The 12317-nt window shown below is 42.7% G+C and overlaps 1 protein-coding gene across 5 annotated transcripts in view; it reads left to right on the plus strand.

The window, feature by feature from the left end:
* The window catches only part of OSBPL3 (oxysterol binding protein like 3), a 157032-nt gene that overhangs the window by 63178 nt on the left and 81537 nt on the right, over positions 1–12317 (plus strand). The window contains exon 1 of one of the 5 annotated variants that reach the window (XM_069958773.1): positions 3811–3832. The exons of the other annotated variants lie outside the window; for them this stretch is intronic. The gene's annotated coding sequence lies outside the window, so the exon portion shown is untranslated. Of the gene's footprint in view, positions 1–3810; positions 3833–12317 lie in introns of those variants that run through there. 5 annotated transcript variants of the gene reach the window in all.

Genomic DNA, 12317 nt, shown 5'->3' on the forward strand with positions numbered 1-12317 from the left:
GTCAATTTCGTCAACTGACTTTTCAGTCTTGAGTGCGGCCGCATGGAATCCCAGCCGGAGTGTATATACTCCGGCCGGGATTCCATAGAACACAATGCCATTTGATTTTTCACTAAATGGCAGCCTTATTGCAATCCTGCAACACCGGCTGTTAGTTTGTGAAAAAATACATTGAGTGAACGTGGCCTTAAAGTGTACCTGTCAGCACAGCTGCTGCCAGATCAGTGTTGATTTCCTCTCTTCGTCCAGAAGTTCAGGTCTTCGTGGATACGAACACACAATGAGACTGTAACACGTACAGTAATTCAGTAATTCTGATCCAATAGGGGTAACATGCATTATTTTCTCATAGTGTGTTCATATCCATGTAGACCTGAACTTCTGGATGAACAGGGGAAATCTCAGCTGATCCAGCAGCGGCCGTGCTGACAGGTACACTTTAACCTTTTTTGATCTCTTCCATTCTTTAATGAATACACCTCATCAGTGACCTAAGAATTTAAAGCAGATCAACTATTCTAGGTAATTTTCTTTGGTTATCCCAAGAGTAAATTATACAGGGGAAAGGAGATAACTAGCTGATGGATTGGGGGCCAGCTGCTCAGACCCCTTCTGATTGAGACTGGAGGTCAGTTGTCCCCGATTAAATGGATCAGCAGTACTTTTTTTCTGTATGGGATATCTGAATATTGCTGACTGCTGGACTTTGCTATGTGTGGCCCATAGATAGTGAATGGAACAGTGGTCGAGCATGCACGCTTCCCTAAGCTATTTAATGATGGTATCATCGTTTTGGTCTGCCTACAGGTCTCCCTTTTAAGACGAAAAATCATAATCCCAAGGGGTTATCCAGTGCTACAAAAATATGGCCACTTTTCCCCCTACTGTTGTCTCCAGTTCAGGTGCGGTTTGCAATTAAGCTCCATTTACTTCAATAGAACTGAGTTTCAAACCCCACCCAATCTGGAGACAAGAGTGGTGCAAAAGTGGCCATGTTTTTATAGCACTGGATAACCCCTTTAAGCAACTTTAGGGACTAGTCTCCATGCTTGCTGTGTGGATGGTTCTTGATGGAGCGGATTTCCCCACTTCTGCTCACCTCTCAAGCAATAAAGTTTCCGACAAAGTGAGGATGTCCATTTTTTAGCACAGCCATCTTGTGTAGCCGTTGCTTTGTAAATAACACAAGTGTCGAACTTAGCCCCTCCAGTTGTTGCAAAACTAGCTAAAGGTTCCGCTGTCCAGGCATGATGGGAATTGTAGTTTTGCAACAGCTGGAGGGCCTGAGTTTGACACCTCTGGTAAATAACATATCTCAGATCTAAAAACCTAAAAATTGATGGCCCTCATTTGCATAATACCGCCATTATGTAGCTTTAAAATGAAGGCCATTGGAGGAATAGCCTTAGAGTCATATGGACATGTCAGCTACCTGTTATATAACTGTCCGAGACAGGAACTGTTTCTAGGGTTTTCTAGAAGGTTTCCTATAGGGATTTGCTGCTGCTCTGGATAGTTCCTGTCTCGGACAGAGATGTCAGCAGAGAGCGCTGTGTCAGACTGGAAAGAATATACCACAATATGCAGCACATACAGAAGCTGATAGGCATGGGAAGACATGAGATTTTTACATAGAAGTAAACTACAAGTCTGAAACCAGTTGATTTAAAAGAAAAAGATTTTCGCTGGATAAACCCCTTTAAGAACATAATAAGGGAACTAACTGGGTTAGTATGCATAGGTCGCAGATGCAGAGAACAGGGACCAAAGTGATCTTATTCAGGCACAGGAAGATACCGTAGTTGAAGTAGGGTATTTGTAAAGACTTTGACAGCTAGACATTAATCTGAAAATGAGTGTTTGGGCACACGCTGGCAAACAGAAGCTCATACCCTAGGAAGAGGACCGAGGGAGTACAGTACAGAGGTGGATGTATCGCGGCATGAAGTTCTGCTGTGATATCTATGGTGTCAGAAATGTACAATAATGTGAATAGGTGGCTGCAGCTGCGGAACCACATGCATAGGGCTCAAAATGTAATCTTGTGTTACAACTGTGTTCTCTGAAACACTACATCATAAAGCATGGTAAATAGAAGGGGGGCTCTCGTCACTAAATCCATCTACCTGTGGTTACAGCAGGATAATCTTGCTGACAGGTTCACTTTAGTGCCAACGGGCAAGCTGTATAGTGTCATATTTATAGCTCAGTCAGGGCTGTATAATAGAGTGTCTGTCTTTTCTTCACATGGCTTGTATTAGAATAAGGTTTTATTGCACATTACATCAAGATAAGGATTTCAAGGAATTATTAGAATTTTGTGTCTGTCATTTAGGAGTGAATAGGAGATTCCTGTTGACACGTTGTCTATATGGCTGCTGGGAGATGGAAGTTGTGTATAGTTTGCCGATCATTCTTCTTTCTGTATACGAACAGTGGTTGTTACCATTCACATTTTCAGATACCATGGTGTTACCGTATATCCAATTATCTATCTATAGTATGAGACAGGGGTAGGGAACCTTGGCTCTCCAGTTGTTGCAAAACTACAACTCCCATCATGCCTGGACAGCCAAAGCTAAAGCATAAGGGTGCCTTTACATAGAGAGATTTATCTGACAGATTTTTAAAGCCAAAGCCAGAAACAGACTTAAAACAAGGGACAGGTCATAAAGGAAAGACTGAGATTTCTCATTCCAAATCCATTTCTGGCAGATAAATCTCTCTGTGTAAAGGCACCCTAGGTGTATATCTTGTTTCTTACTTCTGAGCATTTCCACTTTAAGGGGTACTTTATCTGATTACATTATCTTGGGTATAATAAGCTGGTTAGTGGGGGCCAACTGCTGCTACCCCTACCAGTCCTCAGAATGGGAACAAAATTAAATGAATAAAGTGTATGGCCAGCACTCCATCCATTCTATATGGGGCTGCTGAACATGGTGAAAGTGCAAAGCACTCCAAGTGAGCTGTGTTAATTTGGGGACAGTTTCCTTTGTTCTCATTGGTGGGGGGGTCACAGCAGTTAGACCCTCGCAGATCAGTTTGTCATACTCTATCTTTATGTGGGAATTTAATGTGGAAAAACAAGGTGTAAGTCAGAAACAGAGTCATAAAATAGTTGCAAATTACAAGAAAATATATTTGCATATATAGATTCTTCACAAATTCTTCAGCGGCATCCAATCCATAACCCTGATCTGTGTGTGGTGTCGATATGGGGCATACAAAGTTTAAATAGATTTTATTGACCAACCCATAAACTGAATTTATACAAACTGTCAATTCACTGACCTAGATACCATTAGCATTGTCTGAATGGTATTGCACGAGGACTTTATGGCCTGGGAGCTACACTGTAAGGGTAGCTTCACATGTACTGACTCGCAGCGTTAATAACGCTGCGAATCGGCTAGGTCCTGGCAGATCACTTTCACTACATACACACAGAGGTCTGAACGACCGCTGCGTGTATGTAATTCTGCCGGTCGCTTAACCCCTTCAGCTGCCGCCCGGCTCCTGCTCCGCTCCCGCTCTGTATACATTACCTGTCCTCGCTGCACGGGGTCCCGGCGTACTGCTCTCCCGCCCGGCCAATCAGTGGCTGCGGCAGGGCAACACACTGATTGGCTGGGCGGAAGAGCAGTACGCCGGGACCCCGTGCAGCGAGGACAGGTAATGTATACAGCGAGGGAGCGGAGCAGGAGCCAGGCGGCAGCTGAAGGGGTTAAGCGGCCGGCAGAATTACATACTGAACGACCGCTGCGTGTATGTAGTGAAAGTGATCTGCCAGGACCTAGCTGACTCGCAACGTTATTAAGGCTGCGATTCGGTATGTGTGAAGCTACCCTAAGACTGTTCTAAAGCCACAATACATTTAACATGTATATTACAAACCTAATATGAACTTTGGGGGAGATTTATCAAACAGGTGTAAAGTAGAATTGTCTTAGTTGCCCCTAGCAACCAATCAGATTCTACCTTTAATTCATCACAGATTCTTTGAAAAATGAAAGGTGGAATCTGATTGGTTGCTAGGGGCAACTAAGACCATTCTACTTTACACCAGTTTGATAAATCTCCCCCATTGAGGGAGATTTATTAAACATGGTGTAAAGTGAAACTGGCTCAGTTGCCCCTAGCAACCAATCAGATTCCTCCTTTTATTCCTCACAGACTCTTTGGAAAATTAAAGGTGGAATCTGATTGGTTGCTGAGCCAGTTTCACTTTAAAAACTGTGTTTAAAAATAAGACTAGATGGCTATGGGATGTTGCTGTAACCAAAGCATTTGTTTACATTCAAATGCAAAGAGGAGATGCAGGGCGGCTGTGACACAGTGACCAATGTTGTCTCTAAGGCAACAGGTGTAAGTGGATTTCACACTTTCTTCTCAGGGATTTAAAGCATATACAGTAATACCTCGGTTTTCGAAAGCTTTGGAGCTCGAACTGCTTGGTATTCAAACGAAAATTTACCGAGAAGTAGTGTTTGGAATTCAAACTTTGCTCGGTTTTTGAACGTTTTTCGAACGTTTTTGCGAGGGTGGATGGTGGGTTGTACCTGGCGAGTTAAGCAGTGGTGAGGCTTTACATACAGTACAGTGCTGTATAAGACTGCTGGAGTGCATATACAGTGCAGTAGTAGTACAGGCAGTGCACCACCATCTCCCATACATTACAGTGTTTGGATGGGGGGGGACGCTATACAGTAGGATGGGTGAGGAGTTGGTGACTACTGTACTATAATTGCTGGTTCTAATGAACATTTCTTATGTTTAATGTCCTGTACAGTATAGTGCTGTTCTGTACTGTACTGTAGTGATTATACTGAGCACTTATCAGTGTAATAAATGAGTATTGTAGGTAATTATTGTTGGTTGCTGGAACTAATTAATCACATTTACCTTATTTCCTATGGGAAGACACTGCTCGGTTTTCAAACTGCCTTCCGGAACCAATTAAGTTCGAGAACCGAGGTACCACTGTACTTCCAACATAAACCTATAACTGATATCACTTGTGGCATCTGTTCAAAAACAACCAACACCGCACTTACTAAAGGAACTCCAGTTCCACACAATCCGGACTCCATGGATGCGTAATAGCAACAGTCTATCACGCAGAAAAAAAGTGTGGCCAAATCACTTGTTATACGTGCAATACGATATTACGTTCTCATGTAGCAATGTCTTCATTGATAACGTGTCGCTCTATTGAGAAAAAAACACATACTCACACAAAGCTTCATCTTGTTGCCAATTATTTCTGAGTATATCACAGCATAATTCTCACAGGCTGACATATGCTCACTGAACACTCTGGCCTCCCGCCGCGCTGTTTCGGAGAATGGGGCTCCTCCTTCCTCATGCATGGCATCTACCATACATAGGGCCTCACCATGTTTAAAAAAAATCTATCTATATCATGGTTTACTTTTTTTTTTTAATTTTTAATTGGATCCAGTCCAATGTAGAAGCGCAGATGCCTGCATGTGAAATTCTATGGATATATTTAACGCATACGCCAGGACCTATCCCAACGCATATGATACACAGCCACTATAACGTTTACCTAAGCAGTCTGTCCACTCCGCTTTTTCTTCAAGATTTATGTAAATTGGTAAAGAAATGTGAAAAGAATTCAAAATAAACCTCAGGCGTACTCTACCTAAAATACTGCAAACTGCAGAATACACGGTGCACAGAAAACTCTGGGTGGCCTTGTTAAAAAAAAAATAAAATACTTCAGACTTTTCTTTCATATTTAGTGCTATGTTTCGACACGGCTGGGCCTATATTAAACATTTCACCCGGCTGGGTCGAAACGTGGCACTACACTTGGATAAAAAAAACTAAATTCTGAAGTGGCTTACTCTACCTGGATGCTTTCAGACTTTCGACTTTATTGGATATGAACCGATCAATTGTGGGTTTGTTGACAGTCTGAGGTGTATGCGCTTCACCTTAGTAAGCCCACTGGATTATAGACCATGCTGCTGTTGAACCCCCTTTGTTGGTGCATCACACAGTTCTGTGTGGGCAGGAGACAGGCTCCAGTGTAAGGGTGGTATTCCACGGGCCGACTAGGGCCCGATCAACAATGTAAACGAGCGACGATTTACTGGGCCTATTCCACGGCCCAACAATCGTTTAGCGAGGGCTGCAGGGACATTGTTACCGATGTCCATGCAGCCCTTGTTTCATACTTTACCTCACCAGGCTGCAGGTCTTCTTTAACTCCCCGGGTCCTGCGACGCAGCAGCTTCGGAGCGGCCTGACTGAACTGACAGACCATAAAAATTCATTACAGGCAGAGGGTGGAGGTGGGGAAATAAAAAAGTAGTTATAGTCCTGTAGACCTGTCCTGTGGCTCCCAGTAGGCCTTCTGAGCTCTCCTCCAGCCGTGTCACGACCCAGCCAGTCAGTGACTGGGGCGGGACACCGCACCGCTGCAATCAATAATTGGCTGAGCAGGCTAAATCCCACCAGTCTGTGATGCGTATTGTCTTTTTCATTCCCACCACTGGACGACTCCAGTTCTAAATTTACAAAAAAAAAAAATTCAAATTTATGATCAGAGTCAATTGGATATTACTTTAGTTGGTTACAATGAGTACATTTATGTTGTAAATGCCCAAATCGTACAGTCTGTTACTGTACTGGAAGAACACGCTAAAAGCAATTCTGACAGAATGTCCTGGATTGTAATCCCAACCAGCTAATGATAAATGCTTTTTATTCTTAAAATATATTCTTCCCATTGTTTTAGGGTTTTATCTGTGGTTTCACCATTCCTTGCCTTTTAAGCACACTTTAAAAGAACGTCTGTGCAGCAGCTATCTCTCAATTCATTCCGAGTTGACTAATCGAAGGCGAGAGCTACAGTGACGGCTGACACGCAGGATAAGTAATAGGAGAAAGGAAGCTTTGGAAGTGTAACACAGTACAAATGTACATACCGTATATGCTATCCAGTCAGTGGAGAGACAGTGCGAGACATCCCCTGTGGGACATAAAAGTGGAACTTCACTTCAAATGTAAGTGGAGAAAAGTGAAGTTGGTAACAAAGAATTTTAGGATGTTAGTAAATCCAGAGAACTATGCATGCCGCGTTAGGTTAGCCACAAATCATTCCCTAGTTCTGCTTTGATCTCTCATACAATGATAATTCAGTTCTTTTTTTACATGATATGTGACTGTACAGAATCCAGGAAGCTGTGTATTGTCACTAACACTCTGTAACATGATGCCACTTCTGACACATTACAGCATATATTGGGTGTATACTTCTGTGCATTCACATATTCCTAGGCAACAACATTCAAGTTAGAGTAAAAGTCAGTTCTCGGTGTGAAAGACCTATGAGAGGTGAGTTTCTTTATTCTCAATGCTTAGAACTAGTGACCTTTTGATTTTAGTCAAATAGAGTAGTTTGGTGACGGGTAAAGTATGACTAACAGTACTTTCCAAGAACTACGGATGGGGTCAGCTAAATGCTGGTTAGGGGATTTACTGGTGATTATTACTCTTACTGCGTGTGTGTGTGTATGTGTGTGTATGTGTGTGTGCGTGCAAAACAACTACAGCACTCTAAAATTGAAGAAAAATATGGATTTATTTTCCCCATGCGATATTTCAGCTCATTCAATGTCAACATTCTCAAGCATTGCCTATATGTATATGCATAGCATTGCAATCAGGAAGTACTTTCAGGAACCTTTTTCATATTTAATTTGCTCTTGTTCTCTAAACATTTATGCAAATAGAGAAGGACGTCATTGCTTTAATTTCATCCTACGGCAATACTGACCGTAGACCTAATAAGGGAATTTAGGTAATTGCATTGGTAAAAATGTAAGAACATTACAGACCTGAGACCTCTGCACATGGCAAATAGCAACTCCCCTTCTGAAGGACTCATTACCATTACCATCATGTAATCCCTTTTTTCTCCTATAGTGGCCCCTGTTGAAGAAATGTGTAGCTATGCATCATAACTTTTCTTGGAGACCAGTTTCAGATAGCCTTCTGACAAGACTGCTTTAAGGAGAGCATGTCTCTATAAGTTGCCATGTGTTTGACATTCTAGATAGTTCTCATTGATTTGTTATATACAGGTTATTTCGCACCCCACAACAATCCATGTTTATGACTAGTACCTTTTATCTTATCTGTACACTCTCTGCAGGGATAGTTTGCAGTCTTAGGGTCCTATTCCACAGTAAGGATAATTGGCCGAATTGGCCCCATTCGGCCGATTATCGCCTGGTGAAAAAGAGAGATCGATCAGCCGATGATCGTGTCATCGGCTGATCGTTCATTTAGGGCCAGACCTAAAGTCATTGTTCCCCCACCGCGCATTGCTATGGTTGAATAGCGGTGCACAACGGGCGACCAACGATTTGAGAAGCAGCAGCATACATTACCTGTCAGGGCTTCTCCTCCTCTTCGTCTTCCTACCCGGGTCCTGCCCGCTCTAGCTTCAGAATGGCCTGTCAGCTGACGGAGTGCTCAGCCAATCACAGGCCGGGACACCCGCGGCCTGTGATTGGCTGAGTGGCCTGTCAGCGGAGGAGAAGCCCTGACAGGTAATGTTTGCTGCAAGGACATCGGTAACGATGTCCCTGCAGCCCGCGCTCAACGATCATCAGGCCGTGGAATAGACCCAGTAAACGAGAGGCGATCTAGCAGATCGGCGCTCGTTTACATCGTTGATCGGGCCCTCCTCGGCCCATGAAATAGGACCCTTAGGCTATGTTCACATTTGGCATGAGACCGGCCGTTCCGGGAACGTCTGGTCTAATAAAAGATCATCCCGGCCGGTACTGCAGTACCGGCCGGATGATCTCTAGCGCCACTTAGTTCTGATGCAGGCGCATCCGTGCGCGCCCGCATCAGAACTCCCCACTGCACACTATGGAGCATGCGGTCGGATTTGCTCACTCCATTGTGTGCACTGACAGGGATTTCTGCGGCCGCTATTCAATGAATAGCGGCCGCAGAAAACTGACATGTCAGTTTTCTACAGCGCCGCTAGGGATCCCGGCCAATGTGTATACACTCCGGCCGGGATTCCCTCGGCATGCAGCATAACATAGATTCCGTACCAATCAAGGCCGTGATTAGTACAGAACTTACATTGTGTGAACATGGCCTTAAAGGGAATCTGCCTTAAATGAGGGCAGCATAAACTAGTGACATAAATGCTGAATCAGCTGCACATAACATTGTAAGTGATACACTGTTCTGTTTAGCTTCTTTGTGACTAGTTTATGCTACCCTTAGATGGGGCAGCATAAACCTACTCACAAAGTATCTTTAAGGGTACAAACACATGTAACGTATCCACAGTGGATTTCTCTGCCCCGCCGCAGAGAACTGATTGGCTGAGTGCCGGGAGCCCCCTAAAGGAAGCCGGGGACCCGGTGATGTATGTACCCGTGCCGCGGGGGTAAAGAGCGCTGACTTTGACATATTGGCAGCGGGATGACAATCGCTGTGAGTATGTCAGCACATTGAAGTGCATAGGCAGGTATCCGCAGTGGATTTCCCTGCGAATTCATATTGAGAAATCTGCTGCAGATACGTTACGTGTGTTTGTACCCTAAAGGAAAGTTTTTGAAAAAATTAGGTTGAGGTTGCATACTTGTCTGTTTTCTTTTCTTTTTGTATGTTGTACATGTGTCTTTTGGGGCCTCAGAATTGTCCTGGCACCTTCCTCCTGATCTGGTTGTTTGACAGTAGTGAAAGTGTTACTACTAGCCTTGTTGTTACGCAGGTATTTAGGGTATTCTTAGTAAGTCATCTGCAGGGAAATCCTGTGTGGTTTCGGATGACACATTTTCAAGAACTAAAATGATAGAAATAATTTGCAGCAAATTATCTTAAAACCAGACTGCTGGTAACGCCCTGTGCACATCTTTTCTCACATCGTCTCTCGTTTCTTCAGTTTTTTTTTTTTGTAAAAAACATAAAGCTGAAAAACCAATCTGATTCCCTGTAAAACAAATCCACAACATCTGCTTGGCTTCTGTAAAAATGTAACACTAGTCTGAAAGTACTCTTACTAGCCGTATAAACACAATTTAGAAGGTCATCAAAGACAACTAGTAGGTGTTGTCCCCTATAAAGTATTACAGATCATATATCCTAATTCTTTGGTGTATTACAGTTTCACATGTATTAACAGAATATGAGCTTAACTTGAAACTCCAGAAACATATCATCCATGGATGTGATCCTATTCTACAATGAAGACAAAATGGCAGAGGAAGGTTTCTGCAGCAGTGAGCTGCCTCCAAGCCAAGTACTAGTCTAAGGTGACTGGTAACTAATATAAGATTGATAGGGGTTGGACACTGATGAGCAGACCCCGCCTCCTCCGGAATGACTGACAGCTGGAGAAGGCGGGGCCTGAAGATAGAGTCGGCACAAGGACTGGAGATGTCAGATCAGAAGCAGCATGGCTGGTAAGTATAGACTGCTGCTTGTGATCTGGAAACTGATAGCGCTGACATATACATATAGCCATCTAAGGCTAGGTTCACACTGCGTTTTCAGAATCCGTTTAACTGATCCGTTTTTTGCAAAAAACGGCTGCATTTGTGTGCATCCGTTTTTGATCCGTTTTTCCATTGACTTCCATTATAAAAAAAAATGGATCAAAACAAATGCGTTTTTTTTTACGCACAATAAAGTTCTGTTGACACTACTTTTTTGACCGTTAAAACGGATCCGTTAAACGGATTACAAAAACGCAGTGTGAACCCACCCTAAGCAATAAAGGATAGTGGTGTAGTAATACACAAAAGACATACACTACTTTGCGGTTTCTGTCAGGCTTGAAAAGAAAAGCATTTTTGCGTTCATACTGCAGTCCAAAGTTTGGCCTGACTGGCAGGTCTGGTGATGTGAACTGACGTCTCTCAACTTGGGTCTCATGATCGATTCAAGAGGTACAACAATAATATCTATGCCGTGCATTGGTATTAGGCAAGTGTAAACCCAGCCGCAGAGCTCATGTAGTAAAGAGATGTACAGCATCCGTGCACTACCATACAGGCTATGTACCACTCCTTATGGCGCCATATTCTCCATCCAGGGGGATCTGTTGGGTAGTTTTATGTGATGTAACTAATCACAGCACCATTTGGGCATTAAAATCATGGTAGCTTTAGGTTTGTGAATGTCTGCTTGTGAGCCATTTCCTTAAGAACCCAGCAAGGAGACCAAAAGTGAAACCCACTATATAGCAGCCAAGAAGTGATCTCTCAGCACTATAGAGCCTGGGCTTTCTTAAGGTCTGGAATGATGTTTATATCATGGTCATGTCAGAATATACAGTATATTGATTCAGAGTCCTCCTAGATTTTGTAGTTCAGAAATACATTTAATTGGGAGAGGATAGCTAAAAGAAAAGGAAGGTAATTGTTCCTTTGTTTTTGTTTTGGTTTTTTTTATAATTATTGTCATTACCGTGAGCAAACAATAGTACACTAGTGTCTGTGAAATAGTGAAAAGTGATGACACTTGTATAACCAATTAACTGACCTCTATGAACTATCCTCCAGGTGCTGTGTACTGTACAATAGAGCCAGGTGATGTCTTTTATCCTGTTTGTAACGCCATGCCCAGGGCACAGCTAGTACGATGTGAACATAATTGTTGCCATAAATAAACTTGTATTTCATTAGGAGATACAATCAGCAATACTTAGACAATTGCAGATGACGCATTACTTGTCTATATCTAGATAGGATTTTTGTATAAGAATGCTGATAAACAGGTGAGCCCAAAGCCAGTGACCTTTATAGATAGTATCCACAACACATACTGCTAAACTGAAGTTTTGCCATCCAAGATGGGACATTGCTGGCTATAAGCTTTCCTTTCCCATAGAACCATCATAACCGCTATGTAGTTCTTGGCCTCTTAAAGGGTCTTCTTTCTCCATGTTTTTGTGTGCATCCGTTTTTCCATTAATTTCCATCATAAAAAAAACAAACTGGATTTGTTTTAATCCGTTTGTTTTTTTTTAATAATGGAAGTCAATGGAAAAACGGATCAAAACGGATGCACAAAATTGCATCTGTTTTTTTTCTTCCTTTTTTTGTTGTTACAAAAAACAGATTAGAAAAACGGATTGCAATAACGTAGTGTGAACCCAGCCTTACTAACAACACTACAATACCTGTGTAGACACTTTGTACCCCTAATGGATCCATTCTATTTGATGGTCACAATCCATCATTGTGACTTTCTAAAGGGAATCACTTGGCCATCCACCTTTTGAGACAATTGTATGGTAACAAGTTTGT

The sequence above is a fragment of the Dendropsophus ebraccatus genome, chromosome 2, assembly GCF_027789765.1.
Source record: "Dendropsophus ebraccatus isolate aDenEbr1 chromosome 2, aDenEbr1.pat, whole genome shotgun sequence".
NCBI lineage: Eukaryota > Metazoa > Chordata > Amphibia > Anura > Hylidae > Dendropsophus > Dendropsophus ebraccatus.